The sequence below is a fragment of the Artemia sp. Qi Xiang Cuo genome, unplaced genomic scaffold (genome assembly GCF_049724085.1).
Source record: "Artemia sp. Qi Xiang Cuo unplaced genomic scaffold, ASM4972408v1 HiC_scaffold_3380, whole genome shotgun sequence".
Lineage (NCBI taxonomy): Eukaryota > Metazoa > Arthropoda > Branchiopoda > Anostraca > Artemiidae > Artemia > Artemia sp. Qi Xiang Cuo.
This window is the reverse complement of record NW_028300771.1, coordinates 46062-59699: the sequence shown is the minus strand read 5'-3', so window position 1 is coordinate 59699 and position 13638 is coordinate 46062.

Sequence of the window (13638 nt, the reverse complement as noted above, 5' to 3'; positions counted from 1 at the left end):
TTTTCCAGAAATTGAAACCCGCTGAAAATTTCCAAGAATCATTCTCCCACAAAATTGTTTAAAATTTTAATTTATACTTCCATCATAGTGTTCTCAATCTTTTTTAGGATGTATGGCATGTGTGGGGGCTCACTATCGAGGAGGAGGAGAATCTTCTAGCTACATGTGCAGAGATCGAGAGCATCGAGATTACACCTGAGGAGGACGAAGAACTTCTCTGTACATGTAGATCGGTGGATCTCTTGAGGAGTGGGTCTTTGGATCGAATACATAACCCGAGACTTCGAGTGCGTGAAGATTTATTTGTGGAGGAGATACCCTCTCTCATAAATATTGTGCCAGTGGAGGAAGATCTCTTAAGGAGTGGGTCCGAGGATTTATTTGCTGAGGAGATACCCTCTCTCATAAATATTATACCAGTGAAGGAAGATGAGGTTCAAATAATAGAACCTCCTGAGATAGTATACATTAAAACAGTGATAAAAATGGATATTACAACGGAATAAATATTTGAACATAGATTGTTTGTAAATTTGTTTATTGTTAAAATGCATATATATATATATATATATATATATATATATATATATATATATATATATATATATATATATATATATATATATATATATATATATATATATATATATATATATATACAATAATGTCTTTAAATCTACACTTTAGATTTCATCTTCTTCGGTGTATAGGCAACTGTCGTGAACCACTAATCTTTCTCAAATTTATTAATTTTTCAATCCTTTCACTCTGACTGCTGACTCTAGACTGGCCCTAACCTAACCTAAACTAACCAGAAAAGAAAGGGAACATTTTCGATTTCGATACAGTTTTATTGAATAATTACAACAACAATAATACTAAGCATGTAAAATTAGCGATACAGTTTATTGTCTTCAATATGTTTCACCAATGCACTTAAAGCACATTGAAGTCTATTCACATGTGCTATATCAACTTTAGCGGCGAAACATAATTGATCCTCCATTTTAAATTTGCTCAAGGATATCACATATCTTGCATATACTGCATCCCATTCCAGACAAAGCCGTGATCCTTTCGTGATTTCCACTGCAATCTTTGGTGCTCTTGTATTATTATCATCAACTACACTATCAACTTCTAAGAGGGTAAACATTCCACTCGCCATCAACACAAATATATATCCAAATGAGTAATGTCAAAACTGTTCTCACTCCTTTGAATTCTATTCACAGACTAATAAAATCTATACCAAAAATCCTTTCCTCATATTCCCTCCGCCGCTAATATTAGAGCAAGCCCTCTGATTGGCTGAGAAGGAAACACGTGATCTAACTGTTTTCTATTTCTGGAAACTCATAACATTCACCTCGAGCGCGCCCAAAACAACAACAACAACAATGAGTCTTTCCTATTTCTGGCCACCTTGACATTCGCTGACAGCGTGCACATACAACAACAACAACATCGACCTTGAAATTCGCCGAGAGCGTGCACTTACAACAACAACAACATTGACCTTGGAAAAAGAGGTCATTGACCCCATTAACCACGCGTTCTCCCTAGGGAGGCTATGCCCATATTTGGTGTTAAAAAAGTTGTATTCCCTCCGCCGCTAATATTAGAGCAAGCCCTCTGATTGGCTGAGAAGGAAACACGTGATCTAACTGTTTCCTATTTCTGGAAACTCATAACATTCGCCTCGAGCGTGCCCAAAACAACAACAACAACAAATAGTGTTTCCTATTTCTGGACACCTTGACATTCGCTGAGAGCGTGCACCTGCCCAAAACAACAAATAACTTGTCCTTGACATTCGCTGAAACCGTGCACTTACAACAACCACGACCTCGATCTCGGGAAAAAGAGGTCATTGACCCCATTAACCATTTGTTCGCCCCAAGGATTCTCTGTCCAAGTTTGATGTTAAAAAAAGTTGTAAGTGGCAGCAGGGGTGGGCAATGGGAGTATAAGATAGCCTTCTACTCCAATTTCCAAAAATAGTAGTACTGTCCACCACTAAATAACCCGAAGCACTTACGAGGGGCATTTGTGGGAATGGAGGCAAAAAAAAAATGTAAAAAGTAGAATATTGCAAATGGGCCTAAGAATAGGATTAATCGAAAAAAATCTCGAAATTTCGGGGGGGGATACCCAAGATACCTTGCTCTTTAAGCTAAAGTTCGAATTTTGTTCTAATTCTTTAAAAATGACCCCTTAATCACAAAGGCCGTTAATTAGAATAAATGGCTCTTATGAAAGTACTAAAAAATCTTTGGCTTAAAGAGCGAGGTATTGACTTGGGGGTGAACCCAATCATATACGTAATATTTTCTGTTCGTTTTAAGTTTTGATGTTGCTCCTTACTTTCAGTTGAAAAATTTGTTTTTTTTATATTTAATTTCTGATCTTTTTTTTTAAATAATGCTGGGAAATACGGCGTCCCCTTCATAGCAATGTCCCTTCCCCCATGAAAACTTCCTTCATGGAAAGATCCTCCCATATAACCCCTGACCCCCCCCCTCGCTACCAGAAAAAATCCCCCCTGAAAACGTCTGTATACTTCCCAATAACCAAAACTATATGTTAACATTGGGTAAAGCTCATAACTTTCAGCCCTCCCCCCGAGGACTTGGGGGGGATTAAGTCATCTTGAAAGACATAGTTAGTAGTAAGTTATATAAAGCCGAGGAACCTACATGGAATTGCGCAAGAAAAACCCATGCCATTGACACTTTTGGAGGGAAAACCAAAAATAATCAGAATCGAAAATAAACGGGATCTGCCTCAAGGGGAAGGCTCAGAGGCCCTTCGTTCCCCCATTTCTTAGGCCAGGGGAGGGGGGGGGTCAATTTTGGAGGGAAAACCAAAAATACTCAGAATCGAAATTAAATGGGATCTGCCTCAAGGGGAAGGCTCAGAGACCCTTCGTTCCCCCATTTCTTAGGGCAGGGGAGGGGAGGGGTCAATTTTGGAGGGAAAACCAAAAATACTCAGAATCGAAAATAAATGGGATCTGCCTCAAGGGGAAGGCTCAGAGGCCCCTCGTTCCTCCATTTCTGAGGGCAGGGGAGGGGGGTCAATTTTGGAGGGAAAACCAAAAATACTCAGAATCGAAAATAAATGGGATCTGCCTCAAGGGCAAGGCTCAATTTTGGAGGGGAAACAAAAATGCTCAGAATAGAAGATAATTCCCATTCGTCTTAGTTTTTTCAACGATGCTCCTTATTTCTAGTTGAAAATGCTTCTTTTTTAATTTAATTGGGAATGAAAAGTCAAACTCTAACATAAAGAACAAGGTATTTCGGCGGGGGGTAGCTAACTTCATATACGGGATAATTTCCATTCGTCTTAGTTTTTAACGATGCTCCTTATTTCTAGTTGAAATTGCTTATTTTTTAATTTAATTGGGAATGAAAAGTCAAATTCTAACATAAAGAACAAGGTATTTCGGAGGGGATAGCTAACTTCATATACGGGATAATTTCCATTCGTCTTAGTTTTTAACGAAAAATGGTACTTGTTAAATATTCGGGTAAATATGTGACTAAGAAACGCTTCACTATAAATAAGGCTATTGTGTTTTTCTGAACTTTCTAGGGCGGGGCTAACTATTTAGTTTAAATAATTCTAGGAGGAATTGAGTTTTATGGATGATATGGAAAAATGGTACTTGTTAAATATTCGGGTAAACATACGACTAAGAAACGCTTCACTATAAATAAGGCTATCGTGTTATTCCGAACTTTCTAGGGGGGGGGTAAGTATTTAGTTTAAATAATTCTAGGAGGAATTGATTTTTGTGGGTGTTAAGGAAAAATGGTACGTGTTAAATATTCGGGTAAACATTCGACTATAAATAAGGCTATTGCGTCTTTCTGAACTTTCTGTGAGAGGCGGGGGTAACTATTTAGTTTAAATAATTCTAGGAGGAATTGAGTTTTATGGCTGGTATTGAAAAATGGTACTTGTTAAATATTCGGGTAAACATACGACTAAGAAACACTTCACTATAAATAAGGCTATTGTGTTTTTCTGAACTTTCTAGGGCGGGGGTAAGTATTTAGTTTAAATAATTCTAGGAGGAATTGATTTTTGTGGGTGGTACGGAAAAATGGTACGTGTTAAATATTCGGGTAAACATTCCACTATAAATAAGGCTATTGTGTCTTTCTGAACTTTCTGTGAGAGGCGGGGGTAAGTATTTAGTTTAAATAATTCTAGGAGGAATTTAAATAATTCGAGGTTACGTGCACGCACGTAACCTCGTCTAAATTAACCTTAAAAAATGAAATAAAGCTATGTCGACTTTCCATGTCTCTCTCACTATGTATGCGCCGTGGTGGTGTGTAACCAATCACCAATCAAGTTATCGTATATTGAGCAACCTCCGCTGTCTCTGATTGGCCCCTAAAAATGGGTGTTGTCTAAAAAACCAGTCTGGTTGAAAACGTGGAGTTGAAACAAACTTGTGTGGGGAATCCCCGTTCGTACTGCTCACTTTTTTGTAATGTTTAGGAACCATTGGGGAATCCCCGCTTGTTTGGAAAGGTACCAAGGAAAGGCAAGCAAATAGCATGTAGTTTCAAAACGTGTTTAATCACGTGTAGAGGTCCCATAGAATGAAATTTCTTTATTGTGCATGCAAACGGCGAATTCAAGAATGAGTTTTTTACTTAGTTAGAATTTTGTCATAATTTCTTGAATGAAATGTCTTTTTGTGTATCTAAGAGGTGAAATCAATAAAGAGTTTGTTACTTACTTTCCTTTTTTTATAATTTCTTGAATAAAATATCCGTATTGTGTATCCAAGAGGGGACTTCATGAAAGAGATTGTTACTTACCTGGAATTTTCTCATAATTTCTTGAATGAAATTTCCGTATCGTATTGCGTATCCAAGAGGGGACTTCAAGAAAGAGATTGTTACTTACTTAGAATTCTCTCATAATTTCTCGAATGAAATTTCCATATTGGGTATCCAAGAAGTGTATTCAAGAAAGAGTTTGTTACAAACTTACAATTTTTTTATAATTTCTTGAATGAAATATCTGTATTGTTCATCTAGGAGGAGAATTCAAGAAACAGTTTGCTACTTACTTACAATTTTTTCATAATTTCTTGAGTGAAATTGCTGTATTGTCTGTCCAGGAAGCGAGTTCTAGAAAGAGTTTTATTGCAATGTTTTTCATAGTTTCCTGAATTAAATTTCTGTATTGTGCAACCCAATGGCGAATTCAAGAAAGGGTTTGTTACTTATTTAGAATTTTGTCATAATTTCTTGAATGAAATGACTTTTTTTTTGTTTATCCAAGAGACGAATTCAAGAAAGAATTTGTTACTTACTTACTAACAATTTTTTCATACTTTCTTAAATGAAGTTTCTGCATTGTGTATCCAAGAGGTGACTTCAGGAAAGAGTTTGTTACTTGCTTACAAATTTTCATAATTTATTGAATGAAATTTCCGTATTGCATATCCAAGAGGTGAAAACAATAAAGAGTTTGTTACTTACTTGTGATTTTTTCATAATTTCTTGAATGAAGTATCTGTACTGTATATCCCAGAGGTGAAATCAATAAAGAGCTTGTTACTTACTTAGAAATATTTTCATAATTTCTTGAATGAAATTTCCGTATTGTGTATCCAAGAGTTGACTTCAAGAAAGAAATTGTTACTTACTGAGAATTTTTTAATAATTTCTTGAATTAAATTCCTACATCGTGTATCTAAGTCGTGAAAACAATAAAGAGTTTGTTACTTACTTAGAATTTTGTCATAATTTCTTGAACGAAATGTCTTTTTGTTTAACCAGCAAGTGAATTCAAGAAAGAATTTGCTACTTACTTACAATTTTTTCATAATTTCTTTAATGAAATTTCTGTATTGTGTATCCAAGAGGTGACTTCAAGAAAGAATTTGTTACTTACTTACTTAGAATTTTTTCATAGTTTCTTAAATGAAGTTTTTGCATTGTGTATCCAAGAGGTGACTTCAGGAAAGAGTTTGTTACTTGCTTACAATTTTTTCATAATTTCTTAAATGAAATTTCTGCATTGTGCATCCAAGAGGTAACTTCAAGAAAGAGTTTGTTACTTACTTATAATTTTGTCATAATTTCTTGAATGAAATGTCTTTTTTATTTATCCAGGAGGCGAATTCAAGGAAGAATTTGCTACTTACTTACAATTTTTGATAATTTCTTGAATGAAATTTCTGCATTGTGCATCCAAGAGGTGATTTCAAGAAAGAGTTTGTTACTCACTTACAATTTTTTTTTTCATAATTTCCTTAATAAAATTTATGTATTGTGTATCCAAGAGGTGAATTCAAGAAAGAGTTTGTTACTTACTTAAATACAATTTTTTCATAATGACATATCCAACAACGGATGTTGATAAAGAATTTGTTCATTCTGATACCCAGATTTCGTCAATGTTATCCAATGTGTCTGACAATAGATGTATGAAAATTACTTTTCTTACTTCTCCTACGTTTTATTAGACATTATAAACGATTGATATGCTAGATTACTATAAAAATAATTAACACATAACAATGTAATTCAAGATATATTTTTAATGAAACAGTGCTATGTATAATATTAATACAATAAATATATTACGATACATTATTAATATCAATGATTAACTTTGGACATTTTGAATCTGTTCCATAAAATAGTTCACCATGTTCTCTCTTGATATTATAGCTATTATCTTCTCTTAGTTCATAATCAGTAGAATAATCATTATTACATTTTTAGTGATACATAATTTTTACTGGTGTCTCATCAACAGGCTCAATATGCTTTTCGTCCTTGGTATTATTTGGTTCATTGACTGTTTGATCAATGGCAGTAACGTTTGTTCGTGCTTTGTTATTCATTGATTCATCTTTATATTCCATAGTGATATTTTCTGACAATGCCCTTTTTATTTTTCTGGAAATTTCACCGTCTATTATCACATTATTTTTACACAGGTAACAGTTTCGACACGTAGACAAGATATGGTTTACGATATTAGTAGAAGAGTAGGCCTTTCTTTTATTGATCTTCCGTTGAATGCTAATACCCAAAAGGTGACGATTGGATATATCAGTAGAAAATGTGTTACCTGCAACAGTAGCAAGGAGTTGTCCTCTATCATCAACGATTTTTATGTTGACATTCTCTTTGAGTACAATCATCTCTGGAGATCTCAATCTCGCATAACCACCAACATAAGAGTTGAATTTTTTCGGTATTCCAAAGAAATTTAATTCCTTACTGTCATGACAATGCGTGCATACATTTCCAATAGTATTTCCACTTGTACTTGTTTCATAGTTTAAATACTTATCCTTGTTGGCATTCAATGCTACAATAACCTTGTTCTGTGAACACACTTTATTAAAATGCTCCATCTTCACTTTTTTAGAGATATGAGTTATGTGTTTATCGTTCCACTGTGTAAAAAATACTGATTTAATACATGCAATAAACTAGGCAGTGTCGAAAACCGGCCATAGAGTAATAGGGAAAAAGCCGAATCGTCTCTCTGGGCAAGCATAGAGTACAATTGTTAGAGCCATGAAAATATCTGTCGAGGAGGTATCCTTAGCAATAACCTACTTCTAATGAAACATATCAAGTCACCTGTTTACCGGGTACTAAATAACTACCATTTTTACTCCCCCTGGCATTATATTGGCTTACACTGAAAATAATTGAAAGGAAAAAATAAAAGCCCGATAAATATTTACTAGTTGGTGTGACAAACACAGTGCAACGTTTAGCTAGATAAGAAGAAGAAGAAGAAGGATACGGAGAATTAATAGTCTTTTGTTCACCATTTTACCTGAATAAACTGACTTAGTCGAGGGAATGAATCCTTATTCTAGAAGTCCTATTCCTACAAGTTAAGTTAGAATAAAAAAATGAGGTAATTATATTGGCTTAAACTGAAAATAATTGAACAGAAAAAATAAAACCCCGATAAATATTTACTAGTTGGTGTGACAAACACAGAGCAACGTTTGGCTAATAGCTATAAAATACAATAAAAAATATCTGTCAAGGAGGTATCATTAGCAATAAACTATTTCTAATGAAGCATTTCAAGTCACCTGTTTATCGGGTACTAAATAACTACCATTTTTACCCCCCTCAAAACTTAATTTACCCTAAACGTACCTTTTTTACACACCAGCCACGAAATTTAATTCCTCTTAGAATTATTTAAACTAAATACTTACCCCCGCCTCTCAGAGAAAGTTCAGAAAGACGCAATTGCCTTATTTATAGTAAAATTTTTACTCAATTATTTAACATGTACTAGTTTTCCTGACAACATAAAAAAATGAGTTCCTCCTATAATTATTTTAACTAAATACTTACCATCGCCCTCTACAATTCTGAAAATAAAACGGGCCTTACTTATAGTGAAGCGTTTCTTAGTCGTATGTTTACCCAAATATTCAACACGTACCATTTTTCAACACCAGCCAAAAAACTCAATTCCTTCTAGAATTATTTAAACTAAATACTTACCCCCGCCTCTCACAGAAAGTTAATAAACACGCAATAGCATTATTTATAGTCGAATATTTACCCGAATATTTAACACGTAACATTTTTCCGTACCACCCACAAAAATCAATTCCTCCTAGAATTATTTAAACTAAATACTTACCCCCCCCCCTAGAAAGTTCGGAATAACACGATAGCCTTATTTATAATGAAGCGTTTCTTAGTCGTATTTTTAACCGAATATTTAACAAGTACCATTTTTCCATATCATCCATAAAACTCAATTCCTCCTAGAATTATTTAAACTAAATAGTTAGCCCCGCCCTAGAAAGTTCTGAAAAACACAGTAGCCTTATTTATAGTTAGGCGTTTCTTAGTCACATGTTTACCTGAATATTTAACAAGTACCATTTTTCGTTAAAAACTAAGACGAATGGAAATTATCCCGTATATGAAGTTAGCTACCCCCCCCCCCGAAATACCTTGTTCTTTATGTTAGAGTCTGACTTTACATTCCCAATTAAATTAAAAAATAAGCATTTTCAACTAGAAATAAGGAGCATCGTTAAAAAAACTAAGACGAATGGAAATTATCTTCGATTCTGAGCATTTTTGTTTCCCCTCCAAAATCCTCTGAGCCTTGCCCTTGAGGCAGATCCCATTTATTTTCCATTCTGAGTATTTTTGGTTTTCCCTCCAAAATTGACCCCCCTCCCCGGCCCTCAGAAATGGGGGAAGGAGAGGCCTCTGAACCTTGACCTTGAGACAGATCCCGTTTATTTTCGATTCTGAGTATTTTTGGTTTTCCCTCCAAAATTGACCCCCCTCCCTCCCTTGCTCTCAGAAATGGGGGAACGAAGGGCCTCTGAGCCTTCCCCTTAAGGCAGATCCCGTTCATTTTCGATTCTGAGCATTTTTGGTTTTCCCTCCAAAATGGACCCCCTTTCTCCTGCCCTCAGAAATGGGGGAAGGAGAGGCCGCTGAACCTGCACCTTGAGACAGATCCCGGTTATTTTCGATTCTGTGTATTTTTAGTTTTCCTTCCCAAATTGTCTCCCCTCCCCTGCCCGCAGAAATGGAGGAAGGAGGGGCCTCTGAGCCTTGCCCTTGAGGCAGATCCCATTTATTTTCGATTCTGAGCATTTTTTGTTTTCCCTCCCCAATTGGCGCCCCCTCCCCTGCCCACAGAAATGGTGGAACGACGGGCCTCTGTGCCTTACCCAAGAGGCAGATCCCAATTATTTTCGATTCTGATCATTTTTGTTTTTCCCTCCAAAATTGACCCCCCTCCCCTGCCCTCAGAAATGGGGGAACGAAGGGCCTCTGAGCCTTCCCCTTGATGCAGATCCCGTTTTTTTTCGTTTCTTTGTATTTTTGGTTTTCCCTCCAAAATTGACCTCCCCCTCCCCTGCCCTCAGAAATGGGGGAACGAAGGGTCTCTGAGCCTTCCCCTTGAGGCAGATCCCATTTATTTTCGATTCTGAGTATTTTTGGTTTTCCCTCCATTATTGACCCCCCTCCCCTCCCCTCAGAAAAGGGGGAACGAAGGGCCTCTGAGCCTTCTTCTTGAGGCAGATCCCATTAATTTTCGATTCTGAGTATTTTTGGTTTTCCCTCCAAAATTGGCCCTCCCCCCTCCCCTGCCCTCAGAAATGGGGGAAGGAGGGAACGTTAAACTATTTTAAATTGACAACACTTTACAAACCTCACATGTGTATTATACAGTACACAATCACCCCATCTCCCCCAAAACACAGTTCAGCCATTTCTTGTTAAAATTTTTTATTTCTTAACTATTAAATTTTTTTATTTCGAACTTTTTATTTCTTTTAACAACACATTGAAGTATTTGCAAATGTTAAACCCTTTTCTTTTTTTTACTCCACCTTCGCGAATCCTACACTCCAATTCGCAAATCTCATTACCCCTTTTTAAATGTACCAGTTTTTTAAGAAAAATGTGCACGTTAACTGACGACGTACATTCATTGTGCAATTGACAACAATAACAAAAACCTTGGCAGCTTTTCAAAATGTTCACGTGTAAATACAGTGTCAATGGCATGGGTTTTTCTTGCGCAATTCAATGTAGGTTCCGCGGCTTTATATAACTTACTACTATAGTTATCATGTTTTTGACCATGCCGAACAAAATGGCTATCTCAAAATTTTGATCGGGTGACTTTGGAAAAAAATGAGCCTGGGGGGCCTAGTTGCCCTCCATTTTTTGGTCAATTAAAAAAGGCACTATAAATTTTAATTTCCACTGGGTCGATACGATCACCCCTGGAAAAAAAAAATAAAAAAAAATAATAATAAAAAAAAAATAAACACGCATCCGTGATCTTTCTTCTGGCAAAAAATGCAAAATTCCACATTTTTGTAGATAGGATCTTGAAACCTCTACAGTAGGGTTCTCTGATACGTTGAATATGATGGTGGGATTTTCATTAAGGGCTATAACTTTTAGGGGGTCTTTCCCCCTTTTTTCGAAAATCAACCAAATTTTCTCAGGCGCGTAACTTTTGATGGGTCGGACTAAATTTGATGAAACTTATATATTTGAAATTAGCTTTAAAATCTGATTCTTTTGATGTATCTATTGATATCAAAACCCCGTTTTCTAGAGTTTCGGTTACCATTGAGCCGGTTCGCTCCTTACTTACAGTTCGTTACCACGAACTGTTTGATTTGTAATATATATTTCACAAATAGTTTATTTCTTTTGAATTTATTCATTTCTTGGCTATAAGAAATGACTGTTAAACATAAATCAATTCAAGCAATATGTTTAGTTTTCAAAAAATTTCAAATGAGAGCACACTTTTGAAGGGCCTGAGGATGGCAAAAATCTTTTATTTCATTAATTTATGTTTTTCTTTAAGTTTGTCTTCGTTGTTCATTGTATTGTCTCTTGTTTTACAATTTTGTATAAGCTAATGTTGCTGCAAGCCTCTGTTTTGAATTAATTTAAAAAAAACTAAGTTTTTCCAAGAGAGGTAAAGAGCGAAGTTGAAACTTAAAACGGACAAAAATTATTGCTTCACAGCCTATTTAATATAGATCGATCAAACTAGTACAAATAAACCAACTAATTATGTTTCCCTGTGTTTCTAGGATTATAGAAAACTAGTGCTTTACTGAAAACATAAAATAATATATGAGTTTTGGTACAGTAAAAGCAAACCAAATAAGGACACTTTTTACAAAATAAAAATATTACCAATCTTTTTTAGGATCAATCCCTTTTAAGATAAATAACAATTCATTTTAGTATTGTTGCTTTATTTTTTTTTTCTCGTTTAATTTGCTATCACTTCTGCACGATGGCTCGCTGTCGTTTTGGCTTTAAAAAGAACATATCATGATTAGTTTGTAGACAAGTTCGAAGTAAAGCCATCTTAATAGCATTAGGGTTAGGACTAAAGACTAGCTTTAGAATCTGTATAATAGCTTGAAATTCACTGTTGTATAAATAACCGCATTTTCAGAGTTCATATTATGTCTTTTTTATCTTCATTTCAAGTAATACTAAAACATGTTTCTTACATTTGAAGATTGTTTATTAATCACTATTGATATTATAGCTTATAGCACTATTGAATATTATACCAAAATGCTACCTGATAAATCAATCCAATATTTCTGTATGCTGTTCAATGACTTTGCGGTTATTAAAAAAATATTTAATTTTATGCTTATGTTTTTAAGATAATTTTAATTGTATATGGAAAGTTACTGATGCCACAACTGATGTAAGACTATGAAAAGCTTTAAAGATTAGTTTATTGTTGTCAGGCTTCATACTAATTTTTGACTCCCAAATGAATATTCATGTTTTTTATGCTTGACTTTTGTGTTTTCAGTAAAGCGCTAGTGTTCTATAATCCTAGAAACACAGGGAAACATAATTAGTTTGGCGTATTTGTATTAATTTGATTAATATTTATTAGATAGGTTGTGAAGCAATAATTTTTGTCCGTTTTAAGTTTCAACCTCGCTCTTTACTTCCCTCGGTAAAACTTTGTTTTTTTGAGTTAATCTTTGTTCGTTTTTTGATTAAAATTTAATGTAGAAACAACGCTGCCGTGATCTTTTTTATTTATACGGAATAATGTATGTTCGTTTTAAGTTTTAATGTCACTTCTTAGTTTCAGTTGAACATTTATTTTTAATATAATTTCTAATTATCACCGATCTAGGGGAGATAAGACACCTCTACAAAATACTGCAAACAACCTTGAAAGCTAAGAAAAACTTTCAGTCTATAACATAAAGCTCATTATCCGTACTTCACAAACAATACATGTTTTTCAGGAACGTTTGTTTTTCGATGAGCAAAAAGCTGTTTTTACTCGGCCGACTTCGCCTGAAAAAGCCATAATGAAGACAGGCTTTATAAATCACCTACTGACTAGCAGAAACTAGATGGCTACTATAACAAAAGAAAGCTGTTTAAGGGCTCATTTAAAAGCTCATATTTATACTTAATCGCTTCTTATAAATTTGACTTGATGGCACATTCCCACAAAGTGTCCTTTCGGTTGTTTCCCCAGCTTTTTTTAAATGAAACAAGTGCCTTTTCCTATGAAATGACCAAAAAAAGGTGATTTCAAAACCTAGGCAAGAGCAATAACTAAGAGGGCAAGGACGTCCCTTCCCCTTGATCACCGCCACTAGAACTAGCACACAGGCTGCATCATAGAGTGAAGTTTGAAGGTTCAATTCAAAACTACTGATGAATCTAGCTTAATTTTTGTCAGATATTTAGTTGAAAAGTTTTTAGTTTTAGTTAATTTGTTTTCGCAATAATCTTTTACTTTTAATATGACGAGGGGATTTATGATATTTACTAAGAGGATTTGGAGGGGGAGCATATGTGACGGGGTCTTATGAACCTCAAGTTAAGGGCTTTGGACCATAATTATTGCAATGGTACCATTTTATGCTTCCAAACTCTTCCACTTAAGAGGTGGTACCAAAAGTGCCGTTTTTAGTGCTATATGGCACTTTTGGATGGTAACATTGATAAAAGGCACGTAGATATGAGTAATAGGTTTAAAATAGGCCTTCCTGGGATATGGCTTAAAAAATGAGTGCATCAATAGAACACATGATAATCTAATTTG